Source organism: Monodelphis domestica, chromosome 7, assembly GCF_027887165.1.
Source record: "Monodelphis domestica isolate mMonDom1 chromosome 7, mMonDom1.pri, whole genome shotgun sequence".
Classification (NCBI taxonomy): domain Eukaryota; kingdom Metazoa; phylum Chordata; class Mammalia; order Didelphimorphia; family Didelphidae; genus Monodelphis; species Monodelphis domestica.
The window spans coordinates 197,799,103-197,818,276 of record NC_077233.1 but is presented as its reverse complement, the minus strand read 5'-3'; the positions used below and the strand labels follow the sequence as shown (position 1 = coordinate 197,818,276).

The window sequence follows — 19,174 nt, the reverse complement described above, 5'->3', positions numbered from 1 at the left end:
ATCTACAGGGTATTTTCCATATACTGAAATCATTTCCCCAATTTCTTTCCCCAAATATCTTAAATGATATACCATTGCAAATCCTGAGCTTTCATTTGGCTGGGAGTATGGAAAATGCCTTAGGTTATAAATTGGAGTTGCCTGCTACTGTATGCCAGGGGTAAAAAGCAGCTATACCCTGAAGTGATGCCATTGCGAAACAAAACACCGCAGGACCAAGCCACAGAAGGCCCTGCTCTGTGCTGATTCCAAGGGGGCCCCCTCCCCTTTTTCTGGTACTTGAATATGCATGTGTCCTAAAAATCTTTTCAAGGTTTCAGTGTGCAAGAAAAAAGTCAGGGAACACCAGCTATGGGGATGCATGGGAAGAAAGCATCAGGAATAAAGGCATTGCTCAGTATGGAGGAATCAAATCCGTGGAGCAAGTTTTTCCACCTTTTCCCTGAGGAATTTAGATCCAGAAATAACATCCTTCCTACATTGTCAAATTAACATTTTTTTAAACATTGTTGCTGACAGGCCAGCCAAATGAGCGCTGGACTATATGCATGGATTAAGGTTACATAACTAGGTGGTGATACTTATTAAAAATTAGGAAAAGAGAAATAGTCAGTATTCTGCCCCTTAAAGGGCCCAGACCAGGAAATCAAATTCAGAGCAGTGAGTACAGGGCTGGCCTCAGACTCCATATTTTAAATCCTTTTCCTTTCATCTCCAATCCCTCTGGAATTTGGATAAATTCTCCTCTTGGACCAAGAAATTTAAAGCCAACAAGGCGTCTTGGAACACCTGATGGAACAAATGTTCATTTTTATGAGGATGAGCTGACTCTCTTGAGAATAATGTTAACTCCATCATTCCCAAATAGATTCTCAGGTCAGCAGTCAGTCAACAAACATTTTTAGAAAATGTTTACTCTTTGCTAAGCCCTGGAGATTAAAAAAAAAATAGAAGGGTAAAATGCAGCCCCTGTATTCCAGAAGCTCGCATTCTAGTGGGAGGGGGGATACACATAATACCAATGTACATATAAGATGTATACAGGGTAAACTGGAGGTAATCTCAGAGGGCATCCCTCACAGAGCCACCCATGTGCCATCCTTACTCCAGGCCTCTCAGGAAACAGGGAAAGCCCTTCTGAAAACCTCTTTCCACATGGTTCCTAAAAAAAATCTCTTCGATCGTTAAAAACTCATCTTTTTTCTTATTTTTTCCTTGAAGAAAAAAATTGAAATTGTCTCCAAGAAATTGCCTTTTCCACTTGGTTTTCCACTTTCTGGGTTTCCATTCTTCCAAATTGTTTCCTTGGTTCTTCCAGGTGTTAGAATATCATATAACCATTGGTGGCAGGGGAGGTGGGGAAGAGGGCTGGGCAAGTCCATTGGGATGTAGGTTTCTTTATAAATGGGAGCTTCTATGTCCCTCTACGAGTGGCCATTTATTGATGTTGTACTAAGGACCCAGCCTAGTGCAACAAATGCCGCAGTCTGGCTGAATAACAGGATTTATTTTTATTTTTATGTTTTAATGAAGGGCTGATTATAGTTTAGAACTCCAAACCCTGATGAGGGAAGAATTTGTATGTATGTCTGTTTGTGTGAATGTAGTCTGGCAAGGTACTTTCCATACCATTAATTTTATCTATAATATCATACATGTGTGAGAATTAATTGCCTCCCCTACTCCTGACATTTTGAGGAATAAAATAAACAATCCTTGGATGAAGTGGCCCACTACTAGATAAGAACTCTTGACATATCTCTCCCCCCAGACAGCTACTTACTCCTCCTCCTCCCCTTACCCAAAGTTCAGAAATTTACTTCAATGTATTCTTTATACTTGTTCTAAGCTAAATCAGCCACTGTTTTTCTGTCTAGAATACTCTAGAGTATTTGTCCTTTCTCAAATGTGTGTGGAACAATATCCCTAATCTGTTACTCATCTTGCCCTTTTAATGAATGGATTCGGGAGGCAGTAGACTAGCGTGAAAACTGCGTGAGATTTGGTCTTGGTTTTGAAGCCCAGTTCAGGCATTTACTTACTCCCTTCATGACCTTGGGCAAGTCCCTTTACCTCCCCGGACCTCAGTTTCCTCACCTATAAAATGGACTAGATTACCTGTAAGGCTCCTCCCCGCTCTTAATCGATGATCCTATAATTTTTCGCATGACTTTCCTGGGAGGGACTCGGTAAGAGCAGAAATCTCTCCCTCCCTTGCCCCTCGATAGTCAGAAGAATATTCAGAGAGCCCCAAGGAGAGAGATATTTGAGAAAGGTACAAATCAGGTTTGCTACTATAAAGTGTGTTGCCTCTTTTCTGTGCCAAATCCAGGTTGGTTTGTGAAGCATGCATAAAGGCTGATGGGATCTCGAATCAACCCGGACCTACCACCCTGCAGAGGGTCTGCCCATGCTGTGAATTTGCTCTTTGTGGGGGCTTTTCCCTTCTCTCCCCAAATGCAACACCTCTAATACACATCCTCCAAAGCGATTCATTTCTAACCCAATGCACGTGCTCTGTGTCTAACTTTTTTTTTTACTCCAAAATGGCTGCATCCATTTCATGTTATAAAAAAAAAACAAAACCCACATAATTGGAATGTCTATGGATGTGACAATGCACTGAGACTGGTTACCTTCAGTCTGACACCTCAGAAGTGAGGCCAGCTTTGATACCCTCACTTCTGGGAACCAGGGTTTCCTCTGTTCGATGATATATCATTTTTCCAGCGGTTTGTGTTCAATGCAGTGGCCATAGATAGTACGTCAAAGAAACGAGAAAACAAGACTTAATAATGCTTTCTAAATGTGCTCGAAAGAAAGCTTTAAGAAGGGGATGGGAGGGTGGCCGGGGAGGGAATATGGAAGCACTCAGAACAACACGATGGAGGAAAAAAGAGCCTTTTTTCTCTGAGTAGTTTTTTTGAAAACTCAGCCAGAGGACAATAGAGAATTCTCCTAGTAGGGAAGGAGGGGGAAGAGTGGAAAAGAATAGGCACGAGTTCATTGCCCTGGACATTTTTAAGTAACGGGGACACGACTAGCCTGTTTTGAGCCAATTGCCTGGAAGGGTTCGGGTCAAATTAAGAGATGTTTTTCAAAAACCAAAATAGCATCCCTGTATGAAGTACTTTGGTCTCTCCATCACTGAAGGCACCACTCCCTGCCAATATCAATAGACATGCTCTGGCAGAAAGATAGGCGATGGGGAAAAAATACATATTAACTTTTCATGCCTCAACATGATCCCTTCTGAGTAAGAGGGAGCCAGACCACTCAGGGGCAGGGAACAAATGGGGATGAGTTCACCTGGAGCGATGGGTAATATTCTAGGCACCAGCCAGTGCTGTGTAGAAGCCAGCATTCGGCAGCATCGCATCGTATTGCAAATCCTGTGGTCCTTTATTTGTTGGTGCCAACCTAGTAAATATCTGTTGAGTTAGCAATGAAATGGGGGGGGGGGACAACTGGCTCCACCTTTTCTCTGAATGAAGAAGACTTCCATTTCTAGGGTTAAAGCCTTCCACACATTCTTATTTCACAGTCTAAAGCAGGGGACGGGACGGAACGAATCATCCACTTAGATACATCAAATGGATTCTAAATTTAGACTTCTGACATCCTGAATATTTTTACAAATTTACGCAGTGACTGCTCTGACACTGACACTACCTCTCCATCCTTTTGTATTACAATTGAGCTATCATGCCTACTTAGTGGACAGGGCAAATCCATTTTTGCTTCTTGACTATAATGTCCACATCATATCTGACAATTTCTAACAGGAGATCTAGTGTCACAGCTAAGCACACCATTTCATTACTTTTACAAAAGGCTTACTAGAAAACAATCAAAGCTTTAAAAAAAAACATTCCTGTTGACTCAACAGATCTGAAAGAATTTTTAAAATGTTGCTTTTTAGTTGGTAAACTAGGAAGCAAATATGCATATCAAGCCAAAACACAAGAATGCATTGGTTTTCTGACCTACATTCTACTTTTAAAATATTTTTTCTACACTTTGGATAATAGATTGGGACAGACAGGATACTTTTTTAGTTTTTTTCTTTCTTCTTTTTTTTCCCTCTCTTTAAACTTGTGGTTTAAGTTGTGTAGGGAATGTCTGTTATGAAGAGAAGACTCCAGATCAGACACTCGATGTCAACTTATAGTCCCAGAGAGTTACCTGGAGAGCCAAGGAGTTTGGTAATTTGCCCACAGACACACGCCTAGTATGTCGTAGACAAACATGTCTTCCTGACTCCAAAGCTGGCCTTCTATCCGCTGTGCCACTTGCCTTTATGATTTGTTATTTGGTTTGTATTCAGTTGAAAGATGTTGTTCTGTATTTCATCTTTGGAATTCAACTCTTGAAACTTAGGGCAGTGTGTGCATTCGTTTGTTATTCGTTGCTGATTGCATCTAATGGATTCAGAGCTGTACCAGAGAAAATTACCAAAGGTGCATTAGCATCTTTGGCAGCCAGAGTATAGAGCAATGTTGCCTGACCAAAAAATAAAATTTAGATAACAAAAGCTAAATACTTCTCTTAGGACAATATCAGCTTTGTTTCTTTTTTTAAGTTAATAGTATGGTTGTAAGACTAAACTGAAATAAAACGTACCCTGATATTTAATTTCAAAGCTTGAAAGACGGCAAGGTCCCAGTGACAAATTATAAGTACTATCCATGAACAAACCTATCTTAGTAGAGAGAAGCTCATCACCAATGGGTTGGCCACTTGGTGATGAATTCTTTAGTTATGGCAGCCCATGTTACAGATTAAAAAATATTTTAAAGGCCTAAAGCCAAGTGAGTTGTGGCAAAGACTCAGTAAATAGGGAAGCACCTAATATTGAGAACCACCTAGTTTTTAGACCATCGATAAACATCAGTTTTTAACTGTTAGTATCCTAATATTCTTTGTCCAACTGCCAATGAATTGATACAATACTGAAGGAACAAAAATATATCCATATGGACATTTTCTAGAAATAAAACTAAAAGATGTAAATAAGGAAATGTAACCAAGCGGAAGAAATGGTTCATAGGTTCCCCTAAGCAAATATAATAAAGGAATTGGTGGGATTTGTTTCATCACATTCCCCAAAACATCAACAAACTCTATTTTATGAGATAGTCACTTGGCCATCAGCTCTCACAATACTCATAATCAGTATAAGTAAAAAGATCACCATGTAAATATAGCTTCAGCTTATTTGCCTGCATGACATTGCAGAGAATGACAAAGAAAACAAGATGAATAATGTGGGGAAATGCACAAAATCAAGTAAACATACCCCTTAAAACTTGGTTGCTTCATTATGTCAGTAGCCACAGTGGGAGTTGGCTAAAAATTATGTTTGAAGAGGTGCCTTGGCAAAGTAGATGAATCCATAAGCACTTATCAAGCATCTACTATGTACCAGGCACTAGGAACACAAAGATAAAAGTAAAATTTCCTGTCCTTGAGGGGCTTATGATTTAACAATACAATAGGTGCACATATGAATATGCTGAAAGATGATTGGGGATATAAAATGATTGGGATGGGGAAAAGGGGAAGAGAAGGAAAAAAGCATTTATTAAGCATCTACTATGTACCAAGGACTCTGCTAAGTGCCATACAAATATTATCCTATTCAGTTCCCACAACAATTCTGGGAGGTAGGTGCTTTTATTTTCTCCATATTACAGTTGAGGAAACTGAGGTAGATAGAGGTTATGTGGCTTGCCCAGAGATTGCTAGTGCCTAAGGCTACATTAGAACACAGGTCTTCTTGACTCTAGACCCAGCACTCTATGGACTGTGCCACCTAGTTGGGATAGGAGAAGGAGGGAAAGAGACTAGGAGCTGAAATCTTTGCAGGCTTTTTTATTTGTTTTTAAATGTGAAATTAGCTCTTGAGTAAGGCTTTGAATGAAACTAGGAATTCTTAGTGATGAAGGTGAAGAAGTATATTATAGGCATGGGAAACAACCAATAAAAAGGCATTTAGGGAGATGGCATGCCAAATATGAGGAGCAGCTGAATTGCAATGTGCATAAAGGGGAATAAAGAGTAATAAAACTTGAAAGGTAGGTTGGGGGTGGCTTTTAAAGGGCTGTAAATGCCAAACAGAGGAGTTTATCTTCTAAGAGGTCATAGAAAGCCACTAGAATTTATTTAGTGGGATATGGTAAGACCTGCATTTTGGAAGCTTGTGGAACACAGCCTGGAGAGTGTAGACCTGAGGTAAGGAGATTTAGGAGTCTAGGCTACTCATAGAGGTGTGAGGTGGGCAGAGACTGACTATGTGCACAGGGAGAAGAGACTGGATACAAGGGATGCTGTGAGAGAAAACTGACTAACTTTGGCAGTGAGTGAGCTAAAAGAGTGGAGAATGGCATGAAGTTAATACCCTTTGACTGAGAAGTATCTACATGAATATAATGAATATTACTGTGCCAGACAGTTTACTGTAGAGTACCTAGAATCATGGAGAAATTTATATTAATTAATGCAGAAGGAAGTTAACAGAACCAGGTAAACAATATGCACAATGACTACCAAAATATTAACTAGAAAGAACAAATAAAACTAAATGCTTTATAGACAATGATCAAACTTGGCCCTAGTGAGGAAAACAAAAAATATATCTCCCTCCTTCCTTTACAGAAGGGAAAGATTATGAGTACAAAATATTGCATATCCTGTCATCTTCAGTTGAAATATTGGTTAGTTTTGCTAATTTTTTCCCTCTCTTATTTTTATTCTTTGTTACAAGTTATGGCTCCCTGGGGGCTTGAAGGATATATTTGGGAATGAAGGTGATGTAAAAGCAAAAAGTTACCAATAAATTTTTTTAAAGAAAATGTTTGGATTTTAAGAAATAAAAGAGGTTAAGACTTGAAAATTACTCAAGAACCTCATGCATATGTCATAAATGTTCTTAAAGAAGAAAATTGAAAGGCACTGGACATGCCAAACAATGAAGAGTACTACAAAAAAAATTATTCTATCCTAACAAACTGGAAATATTCAATATGGGAGTCATTTCAGAATCAAGTATTTATATATAGTCTTTGATTACCTAGAGCAAAATTTAAAAATCTAGAAGAAAGGATAATAATAAAAATGATATTTTAGGCAATTAAAATAAATCCAAACTTGTCAGAGGTTGATAACTTGGAGTCCATCTAAGACAAAGATCTGAGTGCTCTCATCAAGAGGTGGATAACAGAGTCTGTCTGAGAACAGGTCCAAGTGCCCTCTCCTTCACCGTCTTTAGCCTTATCATAACAATACATGTTATTGCTGACAAGACATGTTATTGCTGACCATTCCATGAACCCAGATGATGCTTGGAATCATTCTCTTCTACCCCAGGTGCCATATCTACATTCTTGTTATACTTTCCCATGGATTTTTATCACAGACAGTTGTTTTTGCTTTCTGTGGTGTTTACCTTTAAAAGATGTAACCATCTTGCAATAAACTCATACTCATTCTGCCATAAGCAGGTGGGACCCTTCCAATCCCACTCTGTTATCTCTTGATTCTTATCTTTTCCCTTTGTCCTTACCTGGGGAACTCTGGCCCCAGTCCTGCCCTCCAGAGAGGCCACAAACTGACATTTTTTAATGCTTCCCTTCTGTCTTAAAATGGATACTAAGTATCATTTCCAAGGCAAAAGAGCAATAAAAGGGTAGGTAATTGGAGTAAAGTAACTTGTCCAGGGCCACACATATAGAAAGTCTCCAAGGTTTGATTTGAACCCAATTCTCCTGACTCTTGACCTGGCACGCCATCCATTGTGCTACCTAGCTGTACCCACCAAACAGGTATGTTATTGCAAGTTGTTGACTCTAAAAATTGGGAAGTAAATAAAAGATATTATCTCTGATAAACTCTACTTCTTAAAAACAACCAATCTATATAAAAGTCACCAAAAGAGTCCAAAACGAACCAGAAAATATATTTCTCTCTGCTTATAGTCTCTTCTCCCTTTAATCTATTCGTATACAACTGCCAAAATAATCCTCCCCAAATAAAGCTCTGACCATACCACTCCTGTGGGCCAAAAAAGACTCCAGTAGTTCCCTATTGGTGGCGCAGTGGATATAATATAATGGTGGATCCAGAGTCTGGAATATGTGAGTTCAGATCAGGCCTCAGACATTTACTAGCTGTGTGACCCTGAGCAAATCACTAAACCCTATTTGCCTTAGTTTTCTCATCTGTATAATGACCTGGAGAAGGAAATGGCAAACCACTCTAGTATCTTTTCCAAGAAAACTCTACATATGATCACAGAGCCAGACACAACTGAAAAACAACTGAACAACAATAAAGTTCCCTATTGCCTCTGGGTTAAGATACAAGAGCTTTACCCTGTTTCAGACTTCTCCACTGTGATTCAAGTCTGCCTTTTCAGAATTGTTTCACATCATTCCTTTATATTTACTTTCTGTTCCAACCAGACAGACATATTCTCAAAACATTATAGTTCCTGTTCCTATCTTTTTGCAAAGGTTGTCTGCTAAACTCCTCTATCCTCTCTTCACTATAAAATCCTTACCTTCCTTCAAGACTCAACTTTTACATCATCTTCTCCATAGAGGTTTTCTGATTTCCCAAATTAGTGTTCTTTTCCTCCTCAGGTTGTTTTATTTTTACTTTCCTATTTGGATGTGTGCTCCATTAGAATGTAAGTTCCTTGAGGGCAGGGATCAGAGCCTGGAACAAGGCAAGCTCTTAGGAAATGTGTCTAAGTGAATGTGTTAATAGCATACACCTGATCTTGCTGAGCAGCAACATGCTAAACAGAGAAGCACCATGAGTGGATGATACAAGTTCATTTGTAAAAATACACACACATGTACAGAGGAAGAGAATGAATAACTAAGAACAGTGTCACCTTACAAGACACCAAAAAGCAGAGGATGGGAAAATAAACCTGAAGAAAGCTCAGCAAGAAATCCATCCAAAATCCACACAAGTCAGATCATGCCCAAAACATTTATAGATTAAACTAGGACAAGATATAGATATAAAATAGATTTGCCAGCATTTTTATAACAATCTGTTCTCATCATCGATGACTATGGGTGTATACTCAGCACCACAGTACCCACTGTGCGATATGAAGGAATAGAAATGCCATTTAAGAAGATGAAGTTGGAAAAAAACAGCTGGACCCAACTAAGCATGTACTGAGGAAATGTGTTCTGGAAACAAGATGGTTTTAAAGTTCCCCAGGCAAGGAGTGATTTTCAAAGTATCACAAAAAGGAGAAGATGCTGAAAGAGAAAAGAGATCACAGATGGTAGTATTAACCTAAAATGGTGACTCAGTAGGCTTAAGCAACTCCCAATCCATAAGCTTTCTTTTCTGTTCCAATAAATTCTTTCTAGAAATGGCTTGCACACATGACATAGATATAATGCAAATCTGAGAAGGAAACAGGTAGACCAAGACAGATGATTTGGAATAGCTTACCACATGTGTATAGGCTCATAGTTTACTGAACTGGGTAGAAAATTCAAGAACACATTATACTCTCAGATTCTTGGTTCTTTACAAAAGCATTTGACTTAGTAGAGCAAAACACAGTCATAAAGGCGTTTACCAATGAGTTTCCACCAGAGGATGTCAAAGTCCAACAACTGTCCTTGATTGATATGATCACAGACATCTCTGCTTAATTATCAATGCCACGCAAGGCATGTGACAGGAAAATGGTCTTTCCGGGTCATAGAAGATGTTATTATACAAATGCCAATGGAAATATTCTCCATGAAGAGTGAGGTTGTCCATAGTCTCTTCGTTGTGAATGACATTGTGCTTACTGCATCTGCTACAGGACCTTTTCATGGCTGTACCAAGATGGGCTAGCATTCCACCGTGTGAAAACTAAATAGAGAGAAAAGACATATTTCCCTAATTATGACTTCAGTCAATCGAGAAGCATTATTAAACCCGCACCATATGCCAGACAATATGCCAGTCCTGGGGGCGTGAAGAAAGGTAAAACATCTCTGTCCCCAAGGAGCTCACATTTTAATGGGGACATATCACATAAATAGGGACCTACAAGATACTGAAGGTATGTGAGAGGAAGGAATATGAGATGCAAAAAGTGTTGAGAAAAAGGGACAGGGACCAGGAAAGTCCTAACGCAGAAGGTATGATTTGATCTAGGAGATGAAGGAAACCAGGGAAACTAAGACTAAGAAGTGAGGAAGGGAAGCATCTCCAGCTCTGATCAACTCCAGAGAGACGTACCATGCAGGACAAGGGCAGCTAGGTGGCTCAGCGGATAGAGCCATACTTGAAGAAAGGAGGTCCTGGCTTCAAATCTGGTTCCAGAGACTTCCTACCTGGGTGACCCTATCACTTAACCCTTCCCATCCCTCTACCTTGGAACCAATACACAGAAGGTAAAGGTTTAAAAATACATCCTCAGGGACAGCTAGTACTAAAACTTAAAAATGGAAAATAAGAGCATCTGGTACAAGGGAAAGTACAAAGACCTTTCCTTGTAGCTGGATCATAGAGCATGTGGCAGAGGGGTAAAGTATGAGTCTAGAAAGGTAGGAAGGGGCCAGTTGATTAAGCAGTCTATTAACAGATATGGATAATCCTGGGGAGAACATATATGTTCTCCAAATAGGGGAGCTAGGTGGTGCAGTGGGTAGAGTCTCAGACTTGAAGTAAGGAAGACTTATCTTCCTAAGATCAAATCTGGTCTCAGACACTTACTAGCTATGTGATCCTGGGTAAGTCACTTGATACTGTTTGCCTCAGTTTCCTCATCTGTAAAATGATCTGGAGAAGGAAATGGCAAAGCACCTCAGTATCTCTGCCAAGACAACCCCTAAATCAGGGTCCCACAAAAAAAAAGAGTCCCACACAACTGAAACAACTGAGGAAGGGAAGGGGAAGAGGAGAACAGGAAAGGAACATATATTGATTAAGCACCTATTGTGTGCCAGGTACTGTCCTAAGTAAAATACTAAGCACTTTACATGTGTTATCTTATTTGAGATGAATTTAAGCTGGGCTTCCAGTCAAGAAGACATGGGTTTAAGCACCACCTGAGACACATGCCAGTTAAGTGATCTTGGGCATGTCATTTAACTTCTTAGACTTCTGGTCAACTCTCTCCAACTCTAAGTTTCAGAGAAGGTGCTGCCCTGCATTCGTGGAGGGAGTTTACTCCCCCAGGAGTTCCTATACCAATGCATTACCAATCCTCATTAAATACCTATACCAGCCCCATCCCTATTCTCCCATTTATGCTATATACCTTTGAGTCATATAATCTTAAAAAGAAAGTCAATTGTAGTTTACTCAAAAGGCAAAAGAAAGACATATACAGGAAGGAGGAATATGCGTGTGGAACATTACTGGCATTGACTTACTTTGAAGAAATAGCATTAAAGACATCAAGGATACATATGACTAAGAAAAGGGGTGGATCAGTCATAGAGGGCTAAGAAATGGATAGTATGAAAGTATTGAAAGACCAAAAGCAGGAGTTCTTAGCTCTTTGTGGGTGCCATGAACCCCATTGAAAGGCTGGTGATACCCACTGACTTCTGAGAATAAAGTTTTTAAATGCATAAAATAAAATATAAAAGATTACAAAGAAATCCAATTCCATTGAAATAGTTATCAAAAATTTTCTTTAAAATAAGTTCATAAATCACTGGTTAATAAACTCTGACCTAGAGGAGGCCCTCCAGCACATTGGGCATATCATTTAGGGAATATTTAAGGAAGAACTGAACAAAATATCTCACAGCATAAAAAAGGATTATGAGCTATACCTATGTTGGGGGAGGAGGACCCATATCAATAAGATCACTGATCCATCCAAGCAGTTTTAGGATATCCCCCCAAAAAAGTCAAAGACTATGTTATTAGAAAAAATTACTCAGAGAAGACTGTTAGGTGGCACAATGAATAGACTGCCATGTCTTGAGTCAGGAAGATTCTTCTTCCTAGATTCAAATCCAGCCCCAGATATTCATCAGCTATGTGACCCTGAGGTTGTTTGCCTCAGTTTTCTCATCTATAATATGAGCTAGAGAAGGAAATGGCAACCCACTCCAGTATCTTTGCCAAGAAAAATGCAATCACAAAGAGTTGGACCCAACTAAAACGACTGAACCACAAACTCAGTCAAAGACTTGGATTCTAATTTCATTTTTCACTTTTAACTGGACGTGATAATACAAGAAAATCTTAAACCTCTTTAAACCTCTGTTTTTCTCATCTATTAAATAAGTATAATAATCCTTACCCTACCCTCCCTCACAGATTTCTTGTGAATAAAATGCTTTGTAAAACTCCCACTGATAGACGTGTCAGCAGCAGTATCCTGTTGACTGAAAGCCAAAGTTTCCCGAGATTAAGAAAAGGCTGTTATATACATCTTTGTTAGGATTCAGTATACCACTGCGATCATCATTAGTGTTATTTTCATAATTATTCACTTAGAAGTTAATTCACAATGTAGTCTTTATTTGGCAATTCTGGATAGATCCAAATCTGTGAGGGAGAAACTTGCATTCCCCTCTAGACTGGCTAATCCTGTGTTAGCATCACTGACCCTAAACAGCTATTGAAATCTGATGTCCAACCCACTGCCCTGTGATGAAGTACCCATAATTCAGCTTGTCAGGTAACATCTGCCTCTTTGTTATAATTCTGCCATCAATGACCTTCTACAAGTCCTTACATAGTTTCTACCAGAACCACACACCCTCCATTCTTCTCTACCAATCTCTACCAATAGTAAGAAAATTTGGATATAAAGCAGTGGCTTTAAGAACAAGGAAACTGCCAAACTGACTTTATCCCCAAAAAGATTTCTGACAGAACTCTAGGAATTAGGAACTGATGGGGCTTACTGGCAAAGTAGACGAGTTGTGAAATCTACAATAATAGCTAACATTATGTGGTGCTTTAAGATTTGCAAAGCAATTTACAAATACTATCTCATCTTATCCTAACAACAATCCTAGGAGGTAGACACTATAGTTATCCCCATTGTATAGATAAAATTGGGATAAATACAAGTTAAAAGATTTGCCCAAGATCACAGTCAGTGAGTGTCTTAGATTATATTTGAACTCAGGTCTTCCTAACTCCAGGGCAAGAGCTCTATCCACTGTACCACCAAGCGAATTAATAAATAGAAGGTAAGATCCATTAATTCTTAAGCAAACATAACCCTTAGGGGTTACTGAGAAGCAGTATGACACCTATAAGGGGAGCCACGTGAGAGCAACTAATAGTTATCCTGTGGATAATGAAAGAAAAGTGGATGTGATTTACTTTAAAACTTTAAAAATTATTATTAATTATAATAGCTCAAATAATGCCCATTCACGTTGTTATAATACTGTATAAATTTTCCTCTATCTTATTTTCTTCTGTTTTATATTTCTCTCTCTCATTTTATACTGACCCTGCTCAAAAATATGATTTGTTTCTGACCATGATCTCTCTTAATCTGCCCTCCTTTTTATCATTCTGCAACACACACACTCCAATCTCTTATTCCTCTTCCTTCCTATTTCTCCATAAGGTCAAATATATTTCTACACTCAAGTGAGTGTGTATGTATGCATGTATGTATTTTTCCATCTTTGAACCAATTTTTATGAGAGTGAGGTTCAAGCATTTCCCACTACATATACCTCCGTTTTACACTCCATTATAAAAGTTCTTCCTTGCATCCTCTTATATTTGAGAAAAATTTCCCCATTATACCTCTCCCTTCCCCCTTCTCCCAGTGCATTCCTCTTAATCACCCTTCCATTTCTTTAGAGATCATACCAATATAAATGATTGACACCTATGCCCCATATCTCTGTAATTTATTCTTTCATATTTATCTTTTTAATATTCTCTTAAATATTGTGTTTGAATGTCAAATTTTCTACTCAGTTCTGGGCTTTTCACCAGGAATGCTTAAAAGTCATCTATTTCTTTTCATTAAGTATCCCTTTTTTATCCTGAGGAACTTGTTTTTCCTGGGTATGTTATTCATAGTTGTACTCTTAACTCCTTTGCCCCCAAGAATATCATATTTGAAGCCCTCTACCCCCTTTCATGTGGAAACCACTAAAACCTATGTAATACTAACTGTGACTCTACACTATTTCAATAGTTTTGGTGTTTTTTTCTGGCTGCTTGAAGGATATCCTCCTTGACTTGGGAGCTCCAGAATTTAGCTATAATATTCCTGAGATTTTCATTTGGGGATCTCTTTCAGGAGGCTATTTGTGAATTCTTTCAATTTCTATTTTATTATCTAGATCTAAGATATCAGGACAGTTTTCCTTGCCAGTTTCTTGAAATATGATGTCTAGGTTCTTTCTTTTGTCATAATTTTCAAGTACTCCAGTAATTTTTAAATTATCTCTCCTTGATCAGTTTTCTAGGTCAATTGTTTTTCCAGTGAGATAGTTCACATTTTCTTCTATCTTTTCATTCTTTTACTTTTGTTTTATTGTTTCTTAATGTCTCATAGAGTTGTTAGCTTCCACTTGCTCAATTCTAATTTTTAAGAAATTATTTTATTTTGTATCTCTTTTTCTATTTGGTCAGTTCTGCTTTATTAAAGAGTTATTTTATTCAGTGAGTTTTTGTGCCTCTTTTACCATTAGGCTAATTTTTTTTAAGATACTACTTTCTTCAGTATTTTTAACCTCCTTTAGCAAGCTATTAATACTTTTTTCATAATTTTCTTACATCATTCTCATTTCTTTTTCCAATTTTTTCCTTTACCACTCATCTCTTTCTTTAATATTTCTAGGAATTCTTGTTAGGCCTGGATCCATCTAAAATTTTTCTTTCAAACTTTGTCCTGTAACTATTTTCCTATTATTGCACACTTTTGAGTTTATGTCTAGGTCTTCTATGCTACCATAGTAGCTTTTTATGGTCAAGTTCTTTTTTGTGTTGTTTGCTCATTGTTCCAAACTGATTTCTTGACCCTGGATATTATGCTGAAGTTGGTCTCTGCCCTCCTAGGAGTAGGGAGGCACTGTCCCAAATTTTGGGATTTTTTGTGCTGCTGTCTTGGATCTAGTTCTAGAGGTCTGCAAGTTTTCAGTACTTCCACGGTGGTTTGAATCAGGAAGAGGTATGATCACTGATCTCCTGGTTTGTTCTGTTCTTTATCCTATTGCTCTTCTGTCATAAGTGTTACCACTCTCCTTGGTCCTAGAATTGTGACTAGGACCAACCACAGGCATTCCTCTCCAACCTGTAACTTTGATCTAGAACTGCATATAGGCAACAGAGTAGCCAGTTAGGATTAGCTGAACCAAGTGCCAGCAAAGGCTCCCTGTCCTGTCTTTGTAACCAGTTGTCTGATCCCCTTACTATCTCTGCTGTAAGAGTTCCAGAAGCTACTACTACTGTCAACATGCTATTGTGGCCAGCTCCAAGGCCCAAGGCTGGTATTTCTGCTGCACTCTGGACCACTCCAATGTCACAGAGCTCTCCTTATTGCCTTCTAAATTATATTAGGCTGGGAAAAAATGGCTCGCTCTGGTCTTTTGTTGGCTCTGCAACTCCAAAATTTGATTTGAGGAATTACTTTAAACTTGTTTGGATAGGAATGTTGGAAGAGTTCAGCTGAATGGCTGCTCTTCATCTGCCATCTTGGCTCCAACCCTTCCTGCTTTAAATTCTGTCATCTATGCATTGACCTAGCTTTTGAGGGGAGGCATCATGGTAAGATACCAAGATAGAGTCTCCATTTTCCCAAAGAGCTTACACTCTACATTACTAAGGTTTAGAGGGGGACAGTGATTCTGAGTTAATCATGTTGCTAATAGGTTCCTCAGATTTCCCATAATGTAGGAAAACTCAGATCAAAACCCAAATCCGGATACTACCAGCAACCCATGTATTTTATTAGCTTTAGTATCACCATGCAAGATTCTATTTCCATCTTAATTTGCTTCCCTGTATTAGCAAATATATGGGCAATATTTATTTCTTTGCTCTGTTGGACAAAAAAAAGTAAGCAAGGCAATCCAAAGATAAAAGAACATGTTGGGGAGCAATCAGATGGCTCGGTGCATTGATAGCCAGGTCCAGAGACGAGAGGTCCTGGGTTCAAGTATGGCCTGAGACATTTCCTAACTGTGTGACCCTGGGCAAGTCACACAGTTAGGAAGTGACTTAGAATCAAAGGACCAAGTCAGGGAATTGGATTGGTGAATGCACCCATCCATAAATACACCCTGTGTACAGACATTAAAACCAAGGCATGGGAAAAGCTGGGTAGATCAGTGGATGGAGAGCCAGGCCAAGAGACAAGAGGTCCTAGGTTCAAGTTTGGCCTCAGATATTTCCTAGCTGTGTGACCTTGGACAAGTCACTTAATCCCCATTGCCTAGTCCTTACCTTGGAAGAGATACTTAGTATTGATTCTAAGACAGAAGGTAAGAGTTTAAAAAAAAAAGATCATGTCTTTAAATTTTTCATTTTGTTTCTAATAATAATCTAATTGATTATAATTGTTTTGATAATTTAACCATTTGAAAAGTAAAGCCCTTATATTACATATAAAAACCCAATAGGCAATTGATATTTTAAATACATCCCAGAATGAAACTGGGTTGTTATAGCGACTCCCTACTAACAAACTGTATAAGGGACAACACGGTATAGTGAATAGAAAAATAGCCTCAGCGTCAGAGAGACCTGGGTTCAAGTTCTACTTTTAATAATTACAGAGTATGTGACCCAGGGCAAGTCTCAGTGCTGTAGACAATACTCTAAGACTATAGGTTTCAACACAGAGGTCAACCTGCATTAATAGAGGGAACTTCCTCTATGAAATCACAGGTCTGACCTAAACAAGACCAACAAAAATGACCAGCCTCTTGGTTTGTGTCCTTGTTTTCCAGGCTCTTCTCTTCCCTAGTCAATAAATGCCAAAATCATTTCTTTTTTCCTTTTTTCAAATTCTTACCTTCTGTCTTAGAATCAATACTAAGTATCAGTTCCAAGGCAGGAAAAAAAAAAAGCAGTGACTAGGCAATTGGAGTTAAGTGATTGGCCCAGGGTCACACAGCTAGGAAGTATCTGGGGTCAGATTCGAACCCAGGACTTCTTGATTCCAACCCTGGTGTTCTATCCCCTGAGCCACCTAACTGCCCTTTCAAAATCATATTTCTGAAGCACAGATTTGACTGTGTTAGTCCCCTACTCACGCATCTTCCCTGATTCCTGATTGCTTCTACTATACAATAGAAATGTTTTATCCTACATTCAAAGCCCTCAACAATAACTCTACCCTCCTTTTTAGTCTTATTTCACTTTATATGCCCTCACATAACGGCCAAACTGGCTTATTTGTTCCTGGCATTGGATCTCTCACTTCATGCCTTTGCATAGACTGCCCCACGTGTCTACCATTTACTCCTTCACCTCTAGAATTCCTAGCTTCATTTAAGGCTTAATTCATATGTAGGAAGCTATATTTAACTTCCATCTAAGTACTGATATTCTCTCCTTCAAATTAATTTATATTTACTTATTAGTGCACATCAGTGGTATCAAAATTAACTAGAAACAGGTCAATAAAGCATATAGAAGGTGCATAATGACATGAAAAACCACAGGCTAAAATTATCTATGTTCTACTGTATTTTCATTTCTTTTGTTTAATATTTTCCAATTATTTTTAATCTGGTTTGAGCTTCTTTAGAGAGCATCCTGTGCTTGTGTTTGGCACTTCTGGTGTAGTCATTATATCTCTGTGCCCCCACATCAAGTACCCCCCCCAGAAGAAGGTAACCTCTTTTCTGGTCAAGAGCTGTTTTTCAATTTTTCTCTGTGGCCCTACTGCCTAATTCAGTTATTTGTATAGAGCAGAGGCTTAATAAATGCTTATTAAGTTGGGGAGGAAGAGTGGTAAAAAGCCTCCACAACATCTCTACTGTGGATTCTTTGACTTTTTGCCCTTTCCTGCCTTCCTCTAGTCTGGGAACACAGACTAAGGAGGAGAATGAGAACAATTCTCAGATGTTTGTTTTCCCCTTAAAATAAAAAAATAAAAAGATATGAAGAAGTAAGGTACTAAAAATCAATAAAAACAGTTCAACTAGGTGGCTTGGTAGATTGAGAGCCAAGCCTGAAGATAGGCAGTCTGGGGTTCAAACCTGACTTTAGACACTACCTAGCTGTGTGACCTTGGGCAAGTCACTTAACCATCAATGCCTAGCCCTTACCACTCTTCTGCCTTGGAACCAATACACAGTATTAATTCTAAAAAAGAGGGTAAAGTTGTTTGTTTGTTTTTTTAATAGATAGAAAACCAACAAGGGTTGTGCCAAAGATTTTAAGTTTTCTTTGAGAAAGTAAAAAGTTTACTTTTTTACTTCCCAAAAGGAATCCCACATTAAACAGAGGAGCGTATATTTACATAACACTTTATAATTTACAAGGCACTTTACATGCAAGTGCTCTGTGAGGTACAGGGGAAAGTATAAATTGTAGCTATTTTAATTATTTATATTTATTTATTTATATGTATTTATAGATATTATTACATATAACATATAATAAATAATTATTTAATTTAAATATGAGGAAACTGAGGCTCAGAAGGATTAAATAACTTGCCCCTGGGCACCCAGTCACTGAACCCAGGTCTCCTGATTCTGTGTACAATGTTCCTTCCATTGCACCATGTAATCTCCTCACACACTCAAAAAAAAATGATGTCCTATGTCATATGGCCAATATGAAAATGAAGTGAAGCAATTTATTCAAGAGGATTCTAGCCAGCATTGGAATTGAGAGAGTCCATAATGTCTTTGGCACTGGATCTTCCAGACAGGCTCAAGAAAAATCTATTGAGCAAATAATAGCTCGTCTTCTCTCTGTGATTAGTCATTTCATGGCTATAAAACTAAGAAGAACGTGCCTGTGTTAGGGAAGGGCAGCCGGACAGATCAGGGAAGGAGGCTAGGAGATGCTTCTATCCCAAGAGGAGATCCCAGCAGTTTGATTGGCAACATGGAAGTATGCTAGAAATCACATAGGGAATCCTGCCAGTGGTGAAATTTTCCATGCCAAAATTGGCTGCTTTATCACATGCAGTTATGGGTCAAAGGCACTCCGTTCGGAGCCAACAAAGCCAGATCTCTGCTTG

General features: G+C 38.6%; 1 protein-coding gene across 8 annotated transcripts in view; it reads left to right on the top strand.

Annotated features, from left to right (window-relative positions):
* TRPM3 (transient receptor potential cation channel subfamily M member 3) overlaps nt 1-19,174 on the top strand; it is a 722,593-nt gene that overhangs the window by 634,972 nt on the left and 68,447 nt on the right. The gene's annotated exons all lie outside the window — the stretch shown is intronic.